This window comes from Equus caballus, chromosome 24 (assembly GCF_041296265.1).
Source record: "Equus caballus isolate H_3958 breed thoroughbred chromosome 24, TB-T2T, whole genome shotgun sequence".
NCBI lineage: Eukaryota > Metazoa > Chordata > Mammalia > Perissodactyla > Equidae > Equus > Equus caballus.
This window is the reverse complement of record NC_091707.1, coordinates 7,783,377-7,805,820: the sequence shown is the minus strand read 5'-3', so window position 1 is coordinate 7,805,820 and position 22,444 is coordinate 7,783,377.

Below are 22,444 nucleotides of genomic sequence, written 5' to 3'. Positions count from 1 at the left end.
TGGCATCTCAGGCACATGGTTCTGGCACGTCTGAGAGATGGTTCCAGCATGCCCGGCAGGTGATTCCGGAGTGTCCGGCATGTGGTTCTGGCACCTCTGAGAGGTGGTTCCGGCATGCACGGCAGGTGATACCGGAGTGTCCGGCATTTGGTTCTGGCACCTCTGAGAGGTGGTTCCGGAATGCCTGGCATGTGATTCCGGAGTGTCTGCCGAGTGCTTCTGGCGTAGCCGGCTGTTGATTTTGGCGTGTCCACTAGGTGGTTCTGGGGAGTGGATCAGGCGGTTCCGGCATACTCGGCAGGTGGTACCGGCGTGTCCAGAACATGGTTCTGGCACGTCTGAGAGGTGGTTCCGGCCGGCCCGACAGGTGTTTCCGGAGTGTCCGCCAAGTGGTTCTGACATAGCTGAAAGGTGGTGTTGGCGTGACCGGCAGTTGGTTCCAGCAAGCCCCGCAGGTGATTCCGGAGTGTCTGCCGTGTGGTTCTGGTGTAGCCGGCAGGTGATTTTGGAGTGTCCAGCAGGTGGTTCCGGCGAGCTCGGCAGGTGGTACCGGCGTGTCCGGAACATGGTTCTGGCACGTCTGAGAGATGGTTCCGGCATGCCCGGCAGGTGATTCCGGAGTGTCCGGCATGTGGTTCTGGCACCTCTGAGAGGTGGTTGTGGCATGCCCGGCAGGTGGTTCCGGAGTGTCCGCCACGTGGTTCTGGCGTAGCCGGCATGTCATTTTGCATGTCCGGCGGTGGTTCCGGCGAGTCGAGCCGGTGGTTCCGGCGTGTCCAGCAGGTGTTTCCGGTCTGTCCGGCAGGTGGTTCTGGCGTGTCCGGCGCGAGGTTCTGGCACGTCTGAGAGTTGGTTCCGGCATGCCCGACAGGTGATTCCAGAGTGTCCGCCACGTGGTTCTGGCGTACCCGGCAGGTGATTTTGGCGTGTCTGGCAGGTGTTTCTGGCAAGTCGAGCATTTGGCTCAGGCATGATCAGCAGGTGCATCCGGCGTGTCTGGCACGTGGTTATGGTGTGTCTGAGAGCTGGTTCTGGCATGTCCGGCAGATGATTCCTTAGTGTCCACCAAGTGGTTGTGGCATACCCGGCAGGTGATTTTAGCGTGTCAGGTAGGTGGTTCCGGCGAGTCGAGTAGGTGGTTCCGGAGTGCTCGGCAGGTGGGTTAGGCGGGTCTGGCAGGTGTTTTCGGTCTGTTCGGGGTGTGGTTCCGGCATCTCAGGCACATGGTTCTGGCACGTCTGAGAGGTGGTTCCGGCCGGCCCGACAGGTGTTTCCATGGTGTCCGCCAAGTGGTTCTGGCATAGCTGGCAGGTGATGTTGGCGTGACCGGCAGGTGGTTCCAGCCAGCCCGGCAGGTGATTCCGAAGAGTTCACCAAATGGTTGTGGCGTAGCCGGCAGGTGATTTTCGCGTGTCCAGCAGGTGGTTTTGGCGAGTCGAGCAGGTGGTTCTGGCGTGCTCAGCAGCTGCTTCCGGAGTCATTGGCATGTGTTTCCGGCATGTCTCAGAGGTGGTTCCGCCATGCCCGGCAGGTGATTCCGGGGTGTTCGCCAAGTGATTCTGGCGTAGCCGGCAGGTGATTTTGCATGTCCGGCTATGGTTCCGGCGAGTTGGGCCGGTGGTTCCGGCATTTCCGGCATGTGGTTCCGGCATGCCCGGCAGGTGATTCCGGAGTGTCCGGCATGTGGTTCTGGCACCTCTGAGAGGTGGTTCCGGCATGCCCGTCAGGTGATACCGGAGTGTTCGCCAAGTGGTTCTGGCGTAGCCGGCAGGTGATTTTGCATGTCCGGCAATATTTCCGGCGAGTCGAGCCGGTGGTTCCGGAATGTCCGGCTGGTGGTTCCAGCTTGTCCGGCAGGTGGTTCCGGCATGTCCAGCACGTGGTTCCAGCATGCCCGGCAGGTGATTCCGGAGTGTCCGGCATGTGGTTCTGGCAGCTCTGAGAGGTGGTTCCGGAATGCCTGGCCTGTGATTCCGGAGTGTCTGCCGAGTGGTTCTGGCATAGCCGGCAGTTGATTTTGGCGTGTCCACTAGGTGGTTCTGGGGAGTGGATCAGCTGGTTCCGGCATACTCGGCAGGTGGTACCGGCGTGTCCAGAACATGGTTCTAGCAAGTCTGAGCGGAGGTTCCGGCACGCCCGACAGGTGATTCCGGAGCGTCCGCCAAGTGTTGCTGGCGTACCCGTCAGGTGATTTTCGCCTGTCCGACAGGTGTATCTTGCGAGTCGAGCAGGTGGCTGAGGCATGCTCAGCTGGTGCTTCCGGCGTCTCTGGCACGTGGTTCTGGTGTGTCTGAGATCTGGTTCTGGCATGTCCGGCAGATGATTCCGGAGTGTCCACCAAGTGGTTCTGGTATACCTGGCAGGTGATTTTGGCGTGTCAGGAAGTTGGTTCCTGATAGTTGAGCAGGTGGATCAGGCATGCTCGCCAGGGGGTCAGGCGGGTCTGGCAGGTGGTTTCGGTCTGTTCTGGGAGTGGTTCCAGCATCTCAGGCACATGGTTCTGGCACGTCTGAGAGGTGGTTGCGGCAGGCCCGACAGGTGTTTCCATTGTGTCCGCCAAGTGGTTCTGGCATAGCTGGCACGTGATGTTATCGTGACCGGCAGGTGGTTCCAGCAAGCCCAGCAGCTGATTCCGAAGAGTTCACCAAATGGTTGTGGCGTAGGCGGCAGGTGATTTTGGCGGGTCCAGCAGGTGGTTTTGGCGATTCGAGCAGGTGGTTCTGGCGTGCTCGGCTGGTGCTTCCGGTGTCATTGGCATGTGGTTCCGGCATGTCTGAGAGGTGGTCCCGGAGTGTCTGCCGAGTGGTTCTGGAGCCAGCCTGGCAGGTGATTCCGAAGAGTTCACCCAAATGGTTGTGGCGTAGCCAGCAGGTGATTTTGGCGTGTCAGGAATATAGTTCCGGCTAGTTGAGCATGTGGATCAGGCGTGCTCGCCAGGGGGTTCAGGCGAGTCTGGCAGGTGGTTTCGGTCTGTTTGGGGAGTGGTTCCAGCATCTCAGGCACATGGTTCTGGCACGTCTGAGAGGTGGTTCCGGCCGGCCGCAGAGGTGTTTCCGGAGTGTCCGCCAAGTGGTTCTGGCGTAGCTGAGAGGTGATGTTGGCGTGACCGGCAGGTGGTTCCAGCCAGCCCGGCAGGTGATTCCGGAGTGTCTGCCATGTGGTTCTGGCGTAGCTGGCAGGTGATTTTGGCGTGTACAGCAGGTGGTTCCAGCGAGCTCGGCAGGTGGTACCAGCGTGTCCGGAACATGGTTCTGGCACGTCTTAGAGATGGTTCCGGAATGCCAGGCTGGTGATTCCGGAGTGTCCAGCATGTGGTTCTGGCATCTCTGTGAGGTGGTTCCGGCATGCCCGGCAGGTGATTCCGGAGTGTCCGGCATGTGTTTCTGGCACCTCTGAGAGGTGGGTCCGTCATGCCCGGCAGGTGGTTCCGGAGGTTCTGCCGAGTGGTTCCGGCGTAGTCGGCAGGTGATTCTGGCGTGTCCAGCAGGTGGTTCTGGGGAGAGGATCAGGTGGTTCCAGCATACTCGGCAGGTGGTACCGTCATGTCCGGAACATGCTTCTGGCAAGTCTGAGAGGCGGTTCCGGCATGCCCGACAGGTGATTCCGGAGTGTTCTCCAAGTGGTTCTGGCGTAGCCGGCAGGTCATTTTGTATGTCCGGTGGTGGTTCCGGCGAGTCGAGCCGGTGGTTCCGGCGTGTCCGGCAGGTGGTTCTGGAGTGACCGGCACGAGGTTCTGGCATGTCTGAGAGTTGGTTCCGGCATGCCCGACAGGTGATTCCGGAGTGTCCACCACGTGGTTCTGGCGTACCCGGCAGGTGATTTTGCATGTCCGGCAATGGTTCCGGCGAGTCGAGCCGGTGGTTCCGGAATGTCCGGCAGGTGGTTCCGGCATGTCCGGCAGGTGATTCCGGCATGTGCAACACGTGTTTCCAGCATGCCCGGCAGGTGATTCCGGAGTGTCCGGCATGTGGTTCTGGCACCTCTGAGAGGTGTTTCCGGCATGCACGGCATGTGATACCGGAGTGTCCGGCATTTGGTTCTGGCAAGTCTGAGAGGTGGTTCCGGCATGCCCGACAGGTGATTCTGGAGTGTTCGCCAAGTGGTTCTGGCGTAGCCGTCAGGTCATTTTGCATGTCCGGCCTTGGTTCCGGCGAGTCGAACCGGTCGTTCCGGCCTGTCAAGCAGGTGGTTCCGGTCTGTCCGGCAGGTGGTTCTTGCGTCTCCGGCACGAATTTATGGCACGTCTGATAGTTGGTTCCGGCATGCCCGACAGGTTATTCCGGAGTGTCCGCCACGTGGTTCTGGCGTACCCGGAATGTCATTTTGGCGTGTCTGGCAGGTGTTTCTTGCAAGTCGAGCATGTGGCTCAGGCATGATCAGCAGCTGCTTTCGGCGTGTCCGGCACGTGGTTCTGGTGTGTCTGAGAGCTGGTTCTGGCATGTCCGGCAGATGATTCCGGAGTGTCCACCAAGTGGTTGTGGCATACCCGGAAGGTGATTTTAGCGTGTCAGGTAAGTGGTTCCAGCGAGTTGAGAAGGTGGTTCCGGCGTGCTCGGCAGGTGGTTCAGGCGGGTCTGGCAGGTGGTTTCGGTCTGTTCGGGGTGTGGTTCCGGCATCTCAGGCACATGGTTCTGGCACGTCTGATAGGTGGTTCCGGCCGGCCCGACAGGTGTTTCCATGGTGTCCGCAAAGTGGTTCTGGCATAGCTGGCAGGTGATGTTGGCGTGACTGGCAGGTGGTTCCAGACATTCCGGCAGGTGATTCCGAAGAGTTCACCAAATGGTTGTGGCGTAGCCGGCAGGTGATTTTGGCGTGTCCAGCAGGTGGTTTTGGCGAGTCGAGCAGGTGGTTCTGGCGTGCTCGTCAGGTGCTTCCGGTGTCATTGGCATGTGGTTCCGGCATGTCAGAGAGGTGGTTCCGCCATGCCCGGCAGGTGATTCTGGAGTGTTCGCCAAGTGGTTGTGGCGTAGCCGGCAGGTGATTTTGCATGTCCGGCAATGGTTCCGGCAAGTCGAGCCGGTGGTTCAGGCATGTCCGGCAGGTGTTTCCGGCATGCCCGGCAGGTGATTCCGCAGTGTCCGGCATGTGATTCTGGCACCTCTGAGAGGTGGTTCCGGCATGCCCGGCAGGTGATGCTGGAGTCTCCGGCATTTGGTTCTGGCACCTCTGAGAGGTGGTTCCGGAATGTCTGGCATGTGATTCCGGAGTGTCTGCCGAGTGCTTCTGGCGTAGCCGGCTGTTGATTTTGGCGTGTCCACTAGGTGGTTCTGGGGAGTGGATCAGCTGGTTCCGGCATACTCTGCAGGTGGTACCGGTGTGTCCAGAACATGGTTCTGGCAAGTCTGAGAGGTGGTTCCGGCATGCCCGACAGGTGATTCCGGAGTGTTCGCCAAGTGGTTCTGGCGTAGCCGGCAGGTCATTTTGCTTGTCCGGCGGTGGTTCCCGCAAGTCAATCCGTTTGTTCCGGCGTGTCTGGCAGGTGTTTGCGGTCTGTCCGGCATGTGGTTCTGGCGTGTCCGGCACGAGTTTCTGGCACGTCTGAGAGTTGGTTCCGGCATGCCCGACAGGTGATTCTGGAGTGTTCGCCAAGTGGTTCTGGCGTAGCCGGCAGGTCATTTTGCTTGTCCGGCGGTGGTTCCCGCGAGTCAATCCGTTGGTTCCGGCGTGTCTGGCTGGTGTTTCCGGTCTGTCCGGCAGGTGGTTCTGGCGTGTCCGGCACGAGTTTCTGGCACGTCAGAGAGTTGGTTCCGACATGCCCGACAGGTGATTCCGGAGTGTCTGCCACGTGCTTCTCGCATACCCGGCAGGTGATTTTGGCGTGTCTGGCAGGTGTTTCTTGCAAGTCGAGCATGTGGCTCAGGCATGCTCAGCAGGTGCTTCCGGCGTGTCTGGCACGTGGTTTTGGTGTGTCAGACGGCTTGTTCTGGCATTTCCGGTACATGATTCCGGAGTGTCCACCAAGTGGTTCTGGTAGACCTGGCAGGTGATATTGGCGTGTCTGGAAGGTGGTTCCGGCTAGTTGAGCAGGTGGATCAGGCGTGCTATACAGGGGGTTCAGGCGGGTCTGGCAGGTGGTTTCGGTCTGTTCGGGGTGTGGTTCTGGCATCTCAGGCACATGGTTCTGGCACGTCTGAGAGGTGGTTGCGGCCGGCCCTACAGGTGTTTCCGGAGTGTCCGCCAAGTGGTTCCGGCGTAGCTGAAATGTCATGTTGGCGTGAACGGCAGATGGTTCCAGCCAGCCCGGCAGGTGATTCCGGAGTGTCTGCTGAGTGGTTCTGGCGTAGCCGGCAGGTGATTTTGGCGTGTCCAGCAGGTGGTTCCGGCGAGCTCGGCAGGTGGTACCGGAGTGTCCGGAACATGGTTCTGGCACGTCTGAGAGATGGTTCCGGCATGCCCGGCAGCTGATTCCGGAGTGTCCGGCATGTGGTTCTGGCACCTCTGAGAAGTGGTTCCCGCATGCCCGTCTGGTGATACCGGAGTGTTTGCCAAGTGGTTCTGGCGTAGCCGGCAGGTGATTTTGCATGTCCGGCAATGGTTCCGGCGAGTCGAGCCCGTGGTTCCGGAATGTCCGGCAGGTGGTTCCGGCATGTGCAACACGTGGTTCCAGCATGCCCGGCAGGTGATTCTGGAGTGTCCGGCATGTGGTTCTGGCACCTCTGAGAGGTGGTTCCGGCATGCACGGCATGTGATACCGGAGTGTCCGGCATTTGGTCTGGCAAGTCTGAGAGGTGGTTCCGGCATGCCCGACAGGTGATTCTGGAGTGTTCGCCAAGTGGTTCTGGCGTAGCCGTCAGGTCATTTTGCATGTCCGGCCTTGGTTCCGGCGAGTCGAGCCGGTCGTTCCGGCCTGTCAAGCAGGTGGTTTCGGTGTGTCCGGCAGGTGGTTCTGGCGTCTCCGGCACGAATTTATGGCACGTCTGATAGTTGGTTCCCGCATGCCCGACAGGTGATTCCGGAGTGTCCGCCACGTGGTTCTGGCGTACCCGGAATGTCATTTTGGCGTGTCTGGCAGGTGTTTCTTGCAAGTCGAGCATGTGGCTCAGGCATAATCAGCAGCTGCTTTCGGCGTGTCCGGCACGTGGTTCTGGTGTTTCTGAGAGCTGGTTCTGGCATGTCCGGGAGATGATTCCGGATTGTCCACCAAGTGGTTGTGGCATACCCGGCAGGTGATTTTAGCGTGTCAGGTAGGTGGTTCCAGCGAGTCGAGTAGGTGGTTCCGGCGTGCTCGGCAGGTGGTTCAGGCGGGTCTGGCAGGTGGTTTCGGTCTGTTCGGGGTGTGGTTCCGGCATCTCAGGCACATGGTTCTGGCACGTCTGAGAGGTGGTTCCGGCCGGCCCGACAGGTGTTTCCATGGTGTCCGCCAAGTGGCTCTGGCATAGCTGGCAGGTGATGTTGGCGTGACCGGCAGGTGGTTCCAGCCAGCCCGGCAGGTGATTCCGAAGTGTTCACCAAATGGTTGTGGCGTAGCCGTAAGGTGATTTTGGCGTGTCCAGCAGGTGGTTTTGGCGAGTCGAGCAGGTGGTTCTGGCGTGCTCGGCAGGTGCTTCCGGTGTCATTGGCATGTGGTTCCGGCATGTCAGAGAGGTGGTTCCGCCATGCCCGGAGGTGATTCCGGAGTGTTCGCCAAGTGGTTCTGGCGTAGCCGGCCGGTGATTTTGCATGTCCATCAATGGTTCCGGCGAGTCGAGCCGGTGGTTCCGGCATGCCCGGCAGGTGATTCCGGAGTGTTCGGCATGTGGTTCTGGCACCTCTGAGAGGTGGTTCCGGCATGCCCGGCAGGTGATACCGGAGTGTCTGCCGAGTGGTTCTGGCACCTCTGAGAGGTGGTTCCGGCCGGCCGGAGAGGTGTTTCCGGAGTGTCCGCCTAGTGGTTCTGGCGTAACTGAAAGGTGATGTTGGCGTGACCGGCAGGTGGTTCCAGCCAGCCCGGCAGGTGATTCCGAAGAGTTCACCAAATGGTTGTGGCGTAGCCGGCAGGTGATTTTGGCATGTCCAGCAGCTGGTTTTGGCGAGTCGAGCAGGTGGTTCTGGCGTGCTCGGCAGGTGCTTCCGGTGTCATTGGCATGTAGTTCCGGCATGTCTGAGAGGTGGTTCCGGCATGCCCGGCAGGTGGTTCCGGTGTCTCTGCCGAGTGGTTCTGGAGCCAGCCCGGCAGGTGATTCCGAAGAGTTCACCAAATGGTTGTGGCGTAGCCTGCAGGTGATTTTGGCATTTCAGGAAGGGGGTTCTGGCTAGTTGAGCAGGTGGATCAGGCGTGCTCGCCAGGGGGTTCAGGCGGGTCTGGCAGGTGGTTTCGGTCTGTTTGGGGAGTGGTTCCGGCATCTCAGGCACATGGTTCTGGCACGTCTGAGAGGTGGTTCCGGCCGGACGGAGAGGTGTTTCTGGAGTGTCCGCCAAGTGGTTCTGGCGTAGCTGAAAGGTGATGTTGGTGTGACCGGCAGGTGGTTCCAGCCAGCCCGGCAGGTGACTCCGGAGTGTCCGGCATGTGGTTCTGGCACCTCTGAGAGGTGGTTCCGGCATGCCCGGCAGGTGATACCGGAGTGTCCGGGATTTGGTTCCGGCACCTCTGAGAGGTTGTTCCGGAATGCCCGACAGGTGTTTCCGGACTGTCCGCCAAGTGGTTCTGGCGTAGCTGAAAGGTGATGTTGGCGTGACCGGCAGGTGTTTCCAGCCAGCCCGGCAGGTGATTCCGGATTGTCTGCCGCGTGGTTCTGGCGTAGCCGGCAGGTGATTTTGGCGTGTCCAGCAGGTGGTTCCGGATAGCTCGGCAGGTGGTACCGGCGTGTCCGGAACATGGTTCTGGCAAGTCTGAGAGGTGGTTCCGGCATGCCCGACAGGTGATTCCGGAGTGTTCGCCAAGTGGTTCTGCCATAGCCGGCACGTCATTTTGCATGTCCGGCAGTGGTTCCGGTGAGTCGAGCCGGTGGTTCCGGCATAGCCGGCAGTTGATTTTGGCGTTTCCACTAGGTGGTTCTGGGGAGTGCATCATCTGGTTCCGGCATACTCGGCAGGTGGTACCGGCGTGTCCAGAACATGGTTCTGGCAAGTGTGACAGGTGGTTCCAGAACGCCCGACAGGTGATTCCGGAGTGTAGGCCAAGTGTTTCTGGCGTACCCGGCAGGTGATTTTGGCATGTCCGACAGGTGTTTCTTGTGAGTCGAGCAGGTGGCTCAGGCATGCTCAGCTGGTGCTTCCGGAGACTCTGGCACGTGGTTCTGGTGTGTCTGAGAGCTGGTTCTGGCATGTCCGGCAGATGATTCCGGAGTGTCCACCAAGAGGTTCTGGTATACCTGGCAGGTGATTTTGGCGTGTCAGGAAGGTGGTTCTGGCTAGTTGAGCAGGTGGATCAGGCGTGCTCGCCAGGGGGTTCAGGCGGGTCTGGCAGGTGGTTTCGGTCATTTCGGGCAGTGGTTCCGGCATCTCAGGCACATGGTTCTGGCACGTCTGAGAGGTGGTTCCGGCCGGCCCGACAGGTGTTTCCGGAGTGTCCGCCAAGTGGTTCTGGTGTAGCTGAAAGGTGATGTTGGCGTGACCGGCAGGTGGTTCCCGCCAGCCCGGCAGGTGATTCCGGAGTGTCTGCTGAGTGGTTCTGGCGTAGCCGGCAGGTGATTTTGGCGTGTCTAGCAGGTGGTTTTGGCGAGTCGAGCAGGTGGTTCTGGCGTGCTCGGCAGGTGCTTCCGGTGTCATTGGCATGTGTTTCCGGCATGTCTGAGAGGTGGTTCCGCCATGCCCGGCAGGTGATTCCGGAGTGTTTGCCAAGTGGTTCTCGCATAGCCGGCAGGTCATTTTGCATTTCCGGCCGTGGTTCCAGCGAGTCGAGCCGGTGGTTCCGGCATGTCCGGCAGGTGATTCCGGGATGCCCAGCATGTGGTTCCAGCATGCCCGGCAGGTGCTTCCGGAGTGTCCGGCATGTGGTTCCGGCACCTCTGAGAGGTGGTTCCGGCATGCCTGGTAGGTGATGCCAGAGTCTCCGGCATTTGGTTCTGGCACCTCTGAGAGGTGGTTCGGGAATGCCTGGCATGTGATTCTGGAGTGTCTGCCGAGTGGTTCTGGCGTAGCCGGCAGTTGACTTTGGCGTGTCCACTAGGTGGTTCTGGGGAGTGGATCAGCTGGTTCCGGCATACTCGGCAGGTGGTACCGGCGTGTCCAGAACATGGTTCTGGCAAGTCTGAGAGGTGGTTCCGGCACGCCCGACAGGTGATTCCGGAGCGTCCGCCAAGTGTTTCTGGCGTACCCGGCAGGGGATTTTGGCATGTCCGACAGGTGTTTCTTGCGAGTCGAGCAGCTGGCTCAGGCATGCTCAGCTGGTGCTTCCGGCGTCTCTGGCACGTGGTTCTGGTGTGTCTGAGAGCTGGTTCTGGCATGTCCGGCAGATGATACCGGACTGTCCACCAAGTGGTTCCTGTATACCTGGAAGGTGATTTTGGCGTGTCAGGAAGTTTGTTCCAGCTAGTTGAGCAGGTGGATCAGGCGTGCTCGCCAGGGGGTGCAGGCGGGTCTGGAAGGTGGTTTCGGTCTGTTCGGGGAGTGGTTCCTGCATCTCAGGCACATGGTTCTGGCACGTCTGAGAGGTGGTTCCAGCCGGCCCGACAGGTGTTTCCGGAGTGTCCGCCAAGTGGTTCCGGCGTAGCTGAAAGGTGATGTTGGCGTGACCGGCAGGTGGTTCCAGCCAGCCCGGCATGTGATTCCGGAGTGTCTGCCGAGTGGTTCTGGCGTAGCCGGCAGGTGATTTTGGCGTGTCCATCAGGTGGTTCTGGCGAGCTCGGCAGGTGGTACCGGCGTGTCCGGAACATGGTTCTGGCACGTCTGAGAGATGGTTCCGGCATGCCCGGCAGGAGATTCCGGAGTGTCCGGCATGTGGTTCTGGCACCTCTGAGAGGTGGTTCCGGCATGCCCGTCAGGTGGTTCCTGAGTGTCTGCCGAGTGGTTCTGGCGTAGCCGGCAGGTGATTCTGGCGTGTCCAGCAGGTGGTTCTGGGGAGTGGATCAGGTAGTTCCGGCATACTCGGCAGGTGGTACCGGCGTGTCCGGAACATTGTTCTGGCAAGTCTGAGAGGTGGTTCCGGCATGTCCGACAGGTGATTCCGGAGTGTTCACCAAGTGGTTCTGGCGTAGCCGGCAGGTCATTTTGCATGTCCGGCAATGGTTCCGGCGAGTCGAGCCGGTGGTTCCGGCATGTCCGGCAGGTGATTCCGGAGTGTCCGGCATGTGGTTCTGGCACCTCTGAGAGGTGGTTCCGGCATGCCCGGCAGGTGATACCGGAGTGTCTGCCGAGTGGTTCTGGCACCTCTGAGAGGTGGTTCCAGCATGCCCAGCAGGTGATGCCGGAGTGTCCGGCATGTGGTTCTGGCTCCTCTGAGAGGTGGTTCTGGCATGCCCGGCAGGTGATACCGGAGTGTCTGCCGAGTGGTTCTGGCACCTCGGAGAGGTGGTTCCGGCCGGCCGGAGAGGTGTTTCCGGAGTGTCCGCCAAGTGGTTCTGGCATAGCTGAAAGGTGATGTTGGCGTGACCGGCACGTGGTTCCAGCCAGCCCGGCAGGTCATTCTGGAGTGTCTGCCGTGTGGTTCTGGCGTAGCTGGCAGGTGATTTTGGCGTGTCCAGCAGGTGGTTCCGGCGAGCTCGGCAGGTGGTACCAGCGTGTCCGGAACATGGTTCTGGCACGTCTGAGAGATGGTTCCGGCATGCCAGGCAGGTGATTCTTGAGTGTCCGGCATGTGGTTCTGGCACCTCTGAGAGGTGGTTCCGGCATGCCCGGCAGGTGATTCCGGAGTGTCCGGCATGTGGTTCTGGCACCTCTGAGAGATTGTTCCGGCATGCCCGGCAGGTGATTCCGGAGTGTCTGCCGAGTGGTTCTGGCGTAGTCGGCAGGTGATTCTGGCATGTCCAGCAGGTGGTTCTGGGGAGTGGATCAGGTGGTTCCGGCATACTCGGCTGGTGGTACCGGTGTGTCCGGAACATGGTTCTGGCAAGTCTGAGAGGTGATTCCGGAGTGTTCTCCAAGTGGTTCTGGCCTAGCCGGCAGGTCATTTTGCATGTCCAGCAGGTGGTTCCGGCATGTCCAGCAGGTGGTTCGTGCATGCCCGGCAGGTGATTCCGGAGTGTCCGGCATGTGGTTCTGGCACCTCTGAGAGGTGGTTCCGGCATGCCCGGCAGGTGATACCGGAGTGTCCGGGATTTGGTTCCGGCACCTCTGAGAGTTTGTTACGGAATGCCCGACAGGTGTTTCCGGACTGTCCGCCAAGTGGTTCTGGCGTAGCTGAAAGGTGATGTTGGCGTGACCGGCAGGTGGTTCCAGCCAGCCCGACAGGTGATTCCGGAGTGTCTGCCGAGTGGTTGTGGCGTAGCCGGCAGGTGATTTTGGCGTGTCCAGCAGGTGGTTTTGGCGAGTCGAGCAGGTGGTTCTGGCGTGCTCGGCAGGTGCTTCCGGTGTCATTGGCTTGTGGTTCCGGCATGTCTGAGAGGTGGTTCCGCCATGCCCGGCAGGTGATTCCGCAGTGTTTGCCACGTGGTTCTCGCGTAGCCGGCAGGTTATTTTGCATGTCCGGCAATGGTTCCGGCGAGTCGAGCCGGTGGTTTCGGCATGTCCAGCAGGTGGTTCCGGCATGCCCGGCAGGTGATTCCGGAGTGTCCGGCATGTGGTTCTGGCACCTCTGTGAGGTGGTTCCTGCATGCCCGGCAGGTGGTTCCGGAGTTTGTGCCGAGTGGTTCTGGCGTAGTCGGCAGGTGATTCTGGCGTGTCCAGCAGGTGGTTCTGGAGAGTGGATCAGCTGGTTCCGGCATACCCGGCAGGTGGTACCGGCGTGTCCGGAACATGGTTCTGGCAAGTCTGAGAGGTGGTTCCGGCATGCCCGACAGGTGATTCCGGAGTGTTCGCCAAGTGGTTCTGGCCTAGCCGGCAGGTCATTTTGCATGTCCAGCAGGTGGTTCCGGCATGCCCGGCAGATGATTCCGGAGTGTCCACCAAGTGGTTCTGGTATAGCTGGCAGGTGATTTTGGCGTGTCAGGAAGGTGGTTCCGGCCAGTTGAGCAGGTGGATCAGGCGTGCTCGCCAGGGTGTTCAGGCAGGTCTTGCAGGTGGTTTCGGTCTTTTCGGGGAGTGGTTCCGGCATCTCAGGCACATGGTTCTGGCACGTCTGAGAGGTGGTTCTGGCATGCCCGACAGGTGATTCCGGAGTGTTCGCCAAGTGGTTCTGCCATAGCCGGCAGGTCATTTTGCATGTCCGGCAGTGGTTCCGGTGAGTCGAGCCGGTGGTTCCGGCATAGCCGGCAGTTGATTTTGGCGTCTCCACTAGGTGGTTCTGGGGAGTGCATCAGCTGGTTCCGGCATACTCGGCAGGTGGTACCGGCGTGTCCAGAACATGGTTCTGGCAAGTCTGAGAGGTGGTTCCGGCACGCCCGACAGGTGATTCCGGAGTGTAGGCCAAGTGTTTCTGGCGTACCCGGCAGGTGATTTTGGCATGTCCAACAGGTGTTTCTTGCGAGTTGAGCAGGTGGCTCAGGCATGCTCAGCTGTGCTTCCGGCATCTCTGGCACGTGGTTCTGGTGTGTCTGAGTGCTGGTACTGGCATGTCCGGCAGATGATTCCGGAGTGTCCACCAAGTGGTTCTGGTATCCCTGGCAGGTGATTTTGGCGTGTCAGGAAGGTGGTTCCGGCTAGGTGTGCAGGTGGATCAGGCGTGTTCGACAGGGGGTTCAGGCGAGTCCGGCAGGTGGTTTCGGTCTGTTCGGGGAGTGGTTCCGGCATCTCAGGCACATGGTTCTGGCACGTCTGAGAGGTGGTTCCGGCCGGCCCGACAGGTGTTTCCGGAGTGTCCGCCAAGTGGTTCCGGCGTAGCTGAAAGGTGATGTTTGCGTGAACGGCAGGTGGTTCCAGCCAGCCCGGCAGGTGATTCCGGAGTGTCTGCCGAGTGGTTCTGGCGTAGCCGGCAGGTGATTTTGGCGTGTCCAGCAGGTGGTTCCGGGGAGCTCGGCAGGTGGTACCGGAGTGTCCGGAACATGGTTCTGGCACGTCTGAGAGATGGTTCCGGCATGCCCGGCAGGTGATTCCGGAGTGTCCGGCATGTGGTTCTGGCACCTCAGAGAGGTGGTTCCGGCATGCCCGGCAGGTGGTTCCGGAGTGTCTGCCGAGTGGTTCTGGCGTAGCCGGCAGGTGATTCTGGCGTGTCCAGCAGGTGGTTCTGGGGAGTGGATCAGGTGGTTCCGGCATACTCGGCAGGTGGTACCGGCGTGTCCGGAACATGGTTCTGGCAAGTCTGAGAGGTGGTTCCGGCATGCCCGACAGGTGATTCCGGAGTGTTCGCCAAGTGGTTCTGGCGTAGCCGGCAGGTCATTTTGCATGTCCGGCGGTGGTTCCGGCGAGTCGAGCCGGTGGTTCCGGCGTGTCGAGCAGGTGTTTCAGGTCTGTCCGGCAGGTGGTTCTGGCGTGTCCGGCACGAGGTTCTGGCACGTCTGAGGGTTGGTTCCGGCATGCCCGACAGGTGATTCCTGAGTGTCCGTCACGTGGTTCTGGCGTACCCGGCAGGTGATTTTGGCGTGTCTGGCAGGTGTTTCTTGCAAGTCGAGCATTTGGCTCAGGCATGATCAGCAGGTGCTTCCGGCGTGTCTGGCACGTGGTTCTGGTGTGTCTGAGAGCTGGTTCCGTCATGTCCGGCAGATGATTCCGGAGTGTCCACCAAGTGGTTGTGGCATACCCGGCAGGTGATTTTAGCCTGTCAGGTAGGTGGTTCCGGCGAGTCGAGTAGGTGGTTCCAGCGTGCTCGGCAGGTGGTTCAGGCGGGTCTGGCAGGTGGTTTCGGTCTGTTCGGGGTGTGGTTCCGGCATCTCAGGCACATGGTTCTGGCACGTCTGATAGGTGGTTCCGGCCGGCCCGACAGGTGTTTCCAAGGTGTCCGCCAAGTGGTTCTGGCATGCTGGCAGGTGATGTTGGCGTGACCGGCAGGTGGTTCCAGCCAGCCCGGCAGGTGATTCCGAAGTGTTCACCAAATGGCTGTGGCATAGCCGGAAGGTGATTTTGTCGTGTCCAGCAGGTGGTTTTGGCGAGTCGAGCAGGTGGTTCTGGCGTGCTCAGCAGGTGCTTCCGGTGTCATTGGCATGTGGTTCCGGCATGTCTGAGAGGTGGTTCCGCCATGCCCGGCAGGTGATTCTGGAGTGTTGGCCAAGTGGTTCTGGCATAGCCGGCAGGTGATTTTGCATGTCCGGCAATGGTTCCGGCGAGTCGAGCCGGTGGTTCCAGCATGTCCGGCAGGTGATTCCGGCATGCCCGGCAGGTGATTCCGGAGTGTTCGCCAAGTGGTTCTGGCGTAGCCGGCAGGTCATTCTGCATGTCCGGAGTTGGTTCCGGCGAGTCGAGCCGGTGGTTACGGCGTAGCCGGCAGTTGATTTTGGCGTGTCCACTAGGTGGTTCTGGGGAGTGGATCAGCTGGTTCCGGCATACTCGGCAGGTGGTACCGGCATGTCCAGAACATGGTTCTGGCAAGTCTGAGAGGTGGTTCCGGCACGCCCGGCAGGTGATTCCGGAGTTTCTGCCGTGTGGTTCTGGCGTAGCCGGCAGGTGATTTTGGCGTGTCCAGCAGGTGGTTTTGGCGAGTCGAGCAGGTGGATCAGGCGTGCTCGCCAGGGGGTGCAGGCGGGTCTGGAAGGTGGTTTCGGTCTGTTCGGGGAGTGGTTCCTGCATCTCAGGCACATGGTTCTGGCACGTCTGAGAGGTGGTTCCAGCCGGCCCGACAGGTGTTTCCGGAGTGTCCGCCAAGTGGTTCCGGCGTAGCTGAAAGGTGATGTTGGCGTGACCGGCAGGTGGTTCCAGCCAGCCCGGCATGTGATTCCGGAGTGTCTGCCGAGTGGTTCTGGCGTAGCCGGCAGGTGATTTTGGCGTGTCCATCAGGTGGTTCTGGCGAGCTCGGCAGGTGGTACCGGCGTGTCCGGAACATGGTTCTGGCACGTCTGAGAGATGGTTCCGGCATGCCCGGCAGGAGATTCCGGAGTGTCCGGCATGTGGTTCTGGCACCTCTGAGAGGTGGTTCCGGCATGCCCGTCAGGTGGTTCCTGAGTGTCTGCCGAGTGGTTCTGGCGTAGCCGGCAGGTGATTCTGGCGTGTCCAGCAGGTGGTTCTGGGGAGTGGATCAGGTAGTTCCGGCATACTCGGCAGGTGGTACCGGCGTGTCCGGAACATTGTTCTGGCAAGTCTGAGAGGTGGTTCCGGCATGTCCGACAGGTGATTCCGGAGTGTTCACCAAGTGGTTCTGGCGTAGCCGGCAGGTCATTTTGCATGTCCGGCAATGGTTCCGGCGAGTCGAGCCGGTGGTTCCGGCATGTCCGGCAGGTGATTCCGGAGTGTCCGGCATGTGGTTCTGGCACCTCTGAGAGGTGGTTCCGGCATGCCCGGCAGGTGATACCGGAGTGTCTGCCGAGTGGTTCTGGCACCTCTGAGAGGTGGTTCCAGCATGCCCAGCAGGTGATGCCGGAGTGTCCGGCATGTGGTTCTGGCTCCTCTGAGAGGTGGTTCTGGCATGCCCGGCAGGTGATACCGGAGTGTCTGCCGAGTGGTTCTGGCACCTCGGAGAGGTGGTTCCGGCCGGCCGGAGAGGTGTTTCCGGAGTGTCCGCCAAGTGGTTCTGGCATAGCTGAAAGGTGATGTTGGCGTGACCGGCACGTGGTTCCAGCCAGCCCGGCAGGTCATTCTGGAGTGTCTGCCGTGTGGTTCTGGCGTAGCTGGCAGGTGATTTTGGCGTGTCCAGCAGGTGGTTCCGGCGAGCTCGGCAGGTGGTACCAGCGTGTCCGGAACATGGTTCTGGCACGTCTGAGAGATGGTTCCGGCATGCCAGGCAGGTGATTCTTGAGTGTCCGGCATGTGGTTCTGGCACCTCTGAGAGGTGGTTCCGGCATGCCCGGCAGGTGATTCCGGAGTGTCCGGCATGTGGTTCTGGCACCTCTGAGAGATTGTTCCGGCATGCCAGGCAGGTGATTCCGGAGTGTCTGCCGAGTGGTTCTGGCGTAGTCGGCAGGTGATTCTGGCATGTCCAGCAGGTGGTTCTGGGGAGTGGATCAGGTGGTTCCGGCATACTCGGCTGGTGGTACCGGTGTGTCCGGAACATGGTTCTGGCAAGTCTGAGAGGTGATTCCGGAGTGTTCTCCAAGTGGTTCTGGCCTAGCCGGCAGGTCATTTTGCATGTCCAGCAGGTGGTTCCGGCATGTCCAGCAGGTGGTTCGTGCATGCCCGGCAGGTGATTCCGGAGTGTCCGGCATGTGGTTCTGGCACCTCTGAGAGGTGGTTCCGGCATGCCCGGCAGGTGATACCGGAGTGTCCGGGATTTGGTTCCGGCACCTCTGAGAGTTTGTTACGGAATGCCCGACAGGTGTTTCCGGACTGTCCGCCAAGTGGTTCTGGCGTAGCTGAAAGGTGATGTTGGCGTGACCGGCAGGTGGTTCCAGCCAGCCCGACAGGTGATTCCGGAGTGTCTGCCGAGTGGTTGTGGCGTAGCCGGCAGGTGATTTTGGCGTGTCCAGCAGGTGGTTTTGGCGAGTCGAGCAGGTGGTTCTGGCGTGCTCGGCAGGTGCTTCCGGTGTCATTGGCTTGTGGTTCCGGCATGTCTGAGAGGTGGTTCCGCCATGCCCGGCAGGTGATTCCGCAGTGTTTGCCACGTGGTTCTCGCGTAGCCGGCAGGTTATTTTGCATGTCCGGCAATGGTTCCGGCGAGTCGAGCCGGTGGTTTCGGCATGTCCAGCAGGTGGTTCCGGCATGCCCGGCAGGTGATTCCGGAGTGTCCGGCATGTGGTTCTGGCACCTCTGTGAGGTGGTTCCTGCATGCCCGGCAGGTGGTTCCGGAGTTTGTGCCGAGTGGTTCTGGCGTAGTCGGCAGGTGATTCTGGCGTGTCCAGCAGGTGGTTCTGGAGAGTGGATCAGCTGGTTCCGGCATACCCGGCAGGTGGTACCGGCGTGTCCGGAACATGGTTCTGGCAAGTCTGAGAGGTGGTTCCGGCATGCCCGACAGGTGATTCCGGAGTGTTCGCCAAGTGGTTCTGGCCTAGCCGGCAGGTCATTTTGCATGTCCAGCAGGTGGTTCCGGCATGCCCGGCAGATGATTCCGGAGTGTCCACCAAGTGGTTCTGGTATAGCTGGCAGGTGATTTTGGCGTGTCAGGAAGGTGGTTCCGGCCAGTTGAGCAGGTGGATCAGGCGTGCTCGCCAGGGTGTTCAGGCAGGTCTTGCAGGTGGTTTCGGTCTTTTCGGGGAGTGGTTCCGGCATCTCAGGCACATGGTTCTGGCACGTCTGAGAGGTGGTTCTGGCATGCCCGACAGGTGATTCCGGAGTGTTCGCCAAGTGGTTCTGCCATAGCCGGCAGGTCATTTTGCATGTCCGGCAGTGGTTCCGGTGAGTCGAGCCGGTGGTTCCGGCATAGCCGGCAGTTGATTTTGGCGTTTCCACTAGGTGGTTCTGGGGAGTGCATCATCTGGTTCCGGCATACTCGGCAGGTGGTACCGGCGTGTCCAGAACATGGTTCTGGCAAGTCTGACAGGTGGTTCCGGCACGCCCGACAGGTGATTCCGGAGTGTAGGCCAAGTGTTTCTGGCGTACCCGGCAGGTGATTTTGGCATGTCCAACAGGTGTTTCTTGCGAGTTGAGCAGGTGGCTCAGGCATGCTCAGCTGTGCTTCCGGCATCTCTGGCACGTGGTTCTGGTGTGTCTGAGTGCTGGTACTGGCATGTCCGGCAGATGATTCCGGAGTGTCCACCAAGTGGTTCTGGTATCCCTGGCAGGTGATTTTGGCGTGTCAGGAAGGTGGTTCCGGCTAGGTGTGCAGGTGGATCAGGCGTGTTCGACAGGGGGTTCAGGCGAGTCCGGCAGGTGGTTTCGGTCTGTTCGGGGAGTGGTTTCGGCATCTCAGGCACATGGTTCTGGCACGTCTGAGAGGTGGTTCCGGCCGGCCCGACAGGTGTTTCCGGAGTGTCCGCCAAGTGGTTCCGGCGTAGCTGAAAGGTGATGTTTGCATGAACGGCAGGTGGTTCCAGCCAGCCCGGCAGGTGATTCCGGAGTGTCTGCCGAGTGGTTCTGGCGTAGCTGGCAGGTGATTTTGGCGTGTCCAGCAGGTGGTTCCGGGGAGCTCGGCAGGTGGTACCGGAGTGTCCGGAACATGGTTCTGGCACGTCTGAGAGATGGTTCCGGCATGGCCGGCAGGTGATTCCGGAGTGTCCGGCATGTGGTTCTGGCACCTCTGAGAGGTGGTTCCGGCATGCCCGTCAGGTGGTTCCGGAGTGTCTGCCGAGTGGTTCTGGCGTAGCCGGCAGGTGATTCTGGCGTGTCCAGCAGGTGGTTCTGGGGAGTGGATCAGGTGGTTCTTGCATACTCGGCAGGTGGTACCGGCGTGTCCGGAACATGGTTCTGGCAAGTCTGAGAGGTGGTTCCGGCCGGCCCGACAGGTGTTTCCGGAGTGTCCGCCAAGTGGTTCCGGCGTAGCTGAAAGGTGATGTTTGCATGAACGGCAGGTGGTTCCAGCCAGCCCGGCAGGTGATTCCGGAGTGTCTGCCGAGTGGTTCTGGCGTAGCTGGCAGGTGATTTTGGCGTGTCCAGCAGGTGGTTCCGGGGAGCTCGGCAGGTGGTACCGGAGTGTCCGGAACATGGTTCTGGCACGTCTGAGAGATGGTTCCGGCATGGCCGGCAGGTGATTCCGGAGTGTCCGGCATGTGGTTCTGGCACCTCTGAGAGGTGGTTCCGGCATGCCCGTCAGGTGGTTCCGGAGTGTCTGCCGAGTGGTTCTGGCGTAGCCGGCAGGTGATTCTGGCGTGTCCAGCAGGTGGTTCTGGGGAGTGGATCAGGTGGTTCTTGCATACTCGGCAGGTGGTACCGGCGTGTCCGGAACATGGTTCTGGCAAGTCTGAGAGGTGGTTCCGGCATGCCCGACAGGTGATTCCGGAGTGTTCGCCAAGTGGTTCTGGCGTAGCCGGCAGGTCATTTTGCATGTCCGGCGGTGGTTCCGGCGAGTCGAGCCGGTGGTTCCGGCGTGTCGAGCAGGTGTTTCAGGTCTGTCCGGCAGGTGGTTCTGGCGTGTCCGGCACGAGGTTCTGGCACGTCTGAGGGTTGGTTCCGGCATGCCCGACAGGTGATTCCTGAGTGTCCATCACGTGGTTCTGGTGTACCCGGCAGGTGATTTTGGCGTGTCTGGCAGGTGTTTCTTGCAAGTCGAGCATTTGGCTCAGGCATGATCAGCAGGTGCTTCCGGCGTGTCTGGCACGTGGTTCTGGTGTGTCTGAGAGCTGGTTCCGTCATGTCCGGCAGATGATTCCGGAGTGTCCACCAAGTGGTTGTGGCATACCCGGCAGGTGATTTTAGCCTGTCAGGTAGGTGGTTCCGGCGAGTCGAGTAGGTGGTTCCAGCGTGCTCGGCAGGTGGTTCAGGCGGGTCTGGCAGGTGGTTTCGGTCTGTTCGGGGTGTGGTTCCGGCATCTCAGGCACATGGTTCTGGCACGTCTGATAGGTGGTTCCGGCCGGCCCGACAGGTGTTTCCAAGGTGTCCGCCAAGTGGTTCTGGCATGCTGGCAGGTGATGTTGGCGTGACCGGCAGGTGGTTCCAGCCAGCCCGGCAGGTGATTCCGAAGTGTTCACCAAATGGCTGTGGCATAGCCGGAAGGTGATTTTGTCGTGTCCAGCAGGTGGTTTTGGCGAGTCGAGCAGGTGGTTCTGGCGTGCTCAGCAGGTGCTTCCGGTGTCATTGGCATGTGGTTCCGGCATGTCTGAGAGGTGGTTCCGCCATGCCCGGCAGGTGATTCTGGAGTGTTGGCCAAGTGGTTCTGGCATAGCCGGCAGGTGATTTTGCATGTCCGGCAATGGTTCCGGCGAGTCGAGCCGGTGGTTCCAGCATGTCCGGCAGGTGATTCCGGCATGCCCGGCAGGTGATTCCGGAGTGTTCGCCAAGTGGTTCTGGCGTAGCCGGCAGGTCATTCTGCATGTCCGGAGTTGGTTCCGGCGAGTCGAGCCGGTGGTTACGGCGTAGCCGGCAGTTGATTTTGGCGTGTCCACTAGGTGGTTCTGGGGAGTGGATCAGCTGGTTCCGGCATACTCGGCAGGTGGTACCGGCATGTCCAGAACATGGTTCTGGCAAGTCTGAGAGGTGGTTCCGGCACGCCCGGCAGGTGATTCCGGAGTTTCTGCCGTGTGGTTCTGGCGTAGCCGGCAGGTGATTTTGGCGTGTCCAGCAGGTGGTTTTGGCGAGTCGAGCAGGTGGTTCTGGCGTGCTCGGCAGGTGCTTCCGGTGTCATTGGCATGTGGTTCCGGCATGTCTGAGAGGTGGTTCCGCCATGCCCGGCAGATGATTCCGGAGTGTTTGCCAAGTGGTTCTCCCGTAGCCTGCAGGTGATTTTGCATGTCCGGCAATGGTTCCGGCGAGTCGAGCCGGTGGTTTCGGCATGTCCAGCAGGTGGTTCCGGCATGCCCGGCAGGTGTTTCTGGAGTGTCCGGCATGTGGTTCTGGCACCTCTGAGAGGTGGTTCCTGCATGCCCGGCAGGTTATACCGGAGTCTCCGGCATTTGGTTCTGGCACCTCTGAGAGGTGGTTCGGGAATGCCTGGCATGTGATTCCGGAGTGTCTGCCGAGTGGTTCAGGCGTAGCCGGCAGTTGACTTTGGCGTGTCCACTAGGTGGTTCTGGGGAGTGGATCAGCTGGTTCCGGCATACTCGGCAGGTGGTACCGGCGTGTCCAGAACATGGTTCTGGCAAGTCTGAGAGGTGGTTCCGGCACTCCCGACAGGTGATTCCGGAGCGTCCGCCAAGTGTTTCTGGCGTACCCGGCAGGTGATTTTGTCATGTCTGACAGGTGTTTCTTGCGAGTCGAGCAGGTGGCTCAGGCATGCTCAGCTGGTGCTTCCGGAGACTCTGGCACGTGGTTCTGGTGTGTCTGAGAGCTGGTTCTGGCATGTCCGGCAGATGATTCCGGAGTGTCCACCAAGTGGTTCTGGTATACCTGGCAGGTGATTTTGGCGTGTCAGGAAGGTGGTTCTGGCTAGTTGAGCAGGTGGATCAGGCGTGCTCGCCAGGGGGTTCAGGCGGGTCTGGCAGGTGGTTTCGGTCAGTTCGGGCAGTGGTGCCGGCATCTCAGGCACATGGTTCTGGCACGTCTGAGAGGTGGTTCCGGCCGGCCCGACAGGTGTTTCCGGAGTGTCCGCCAAGTGGTTCTGGTGTAGCTGAAAGGTGATGTTGGCGTGACCGGCAGGTGGTTCCAGCCAGCCCGACAGGTGATTCCGGAGTGTCTGCCGAGTGGTTCTGGCGTAGCCGGCAGGTGATTTTGGCGTGTCCAGCAGGTGGTTTTGGCGAGTCGAGCAGGTGGTTCTGGCGTGCTCGGCAGGTGCTTCCGGTGTCATTGGCTTGTGGTTCCGGCATGTCTGAGAGGTGGTTCCGCCATGCCCGGCAGGTGATTCCGCAGTGTTTGCCAAGTGGTTCTCGCGTAGCCGGCAGGTGAT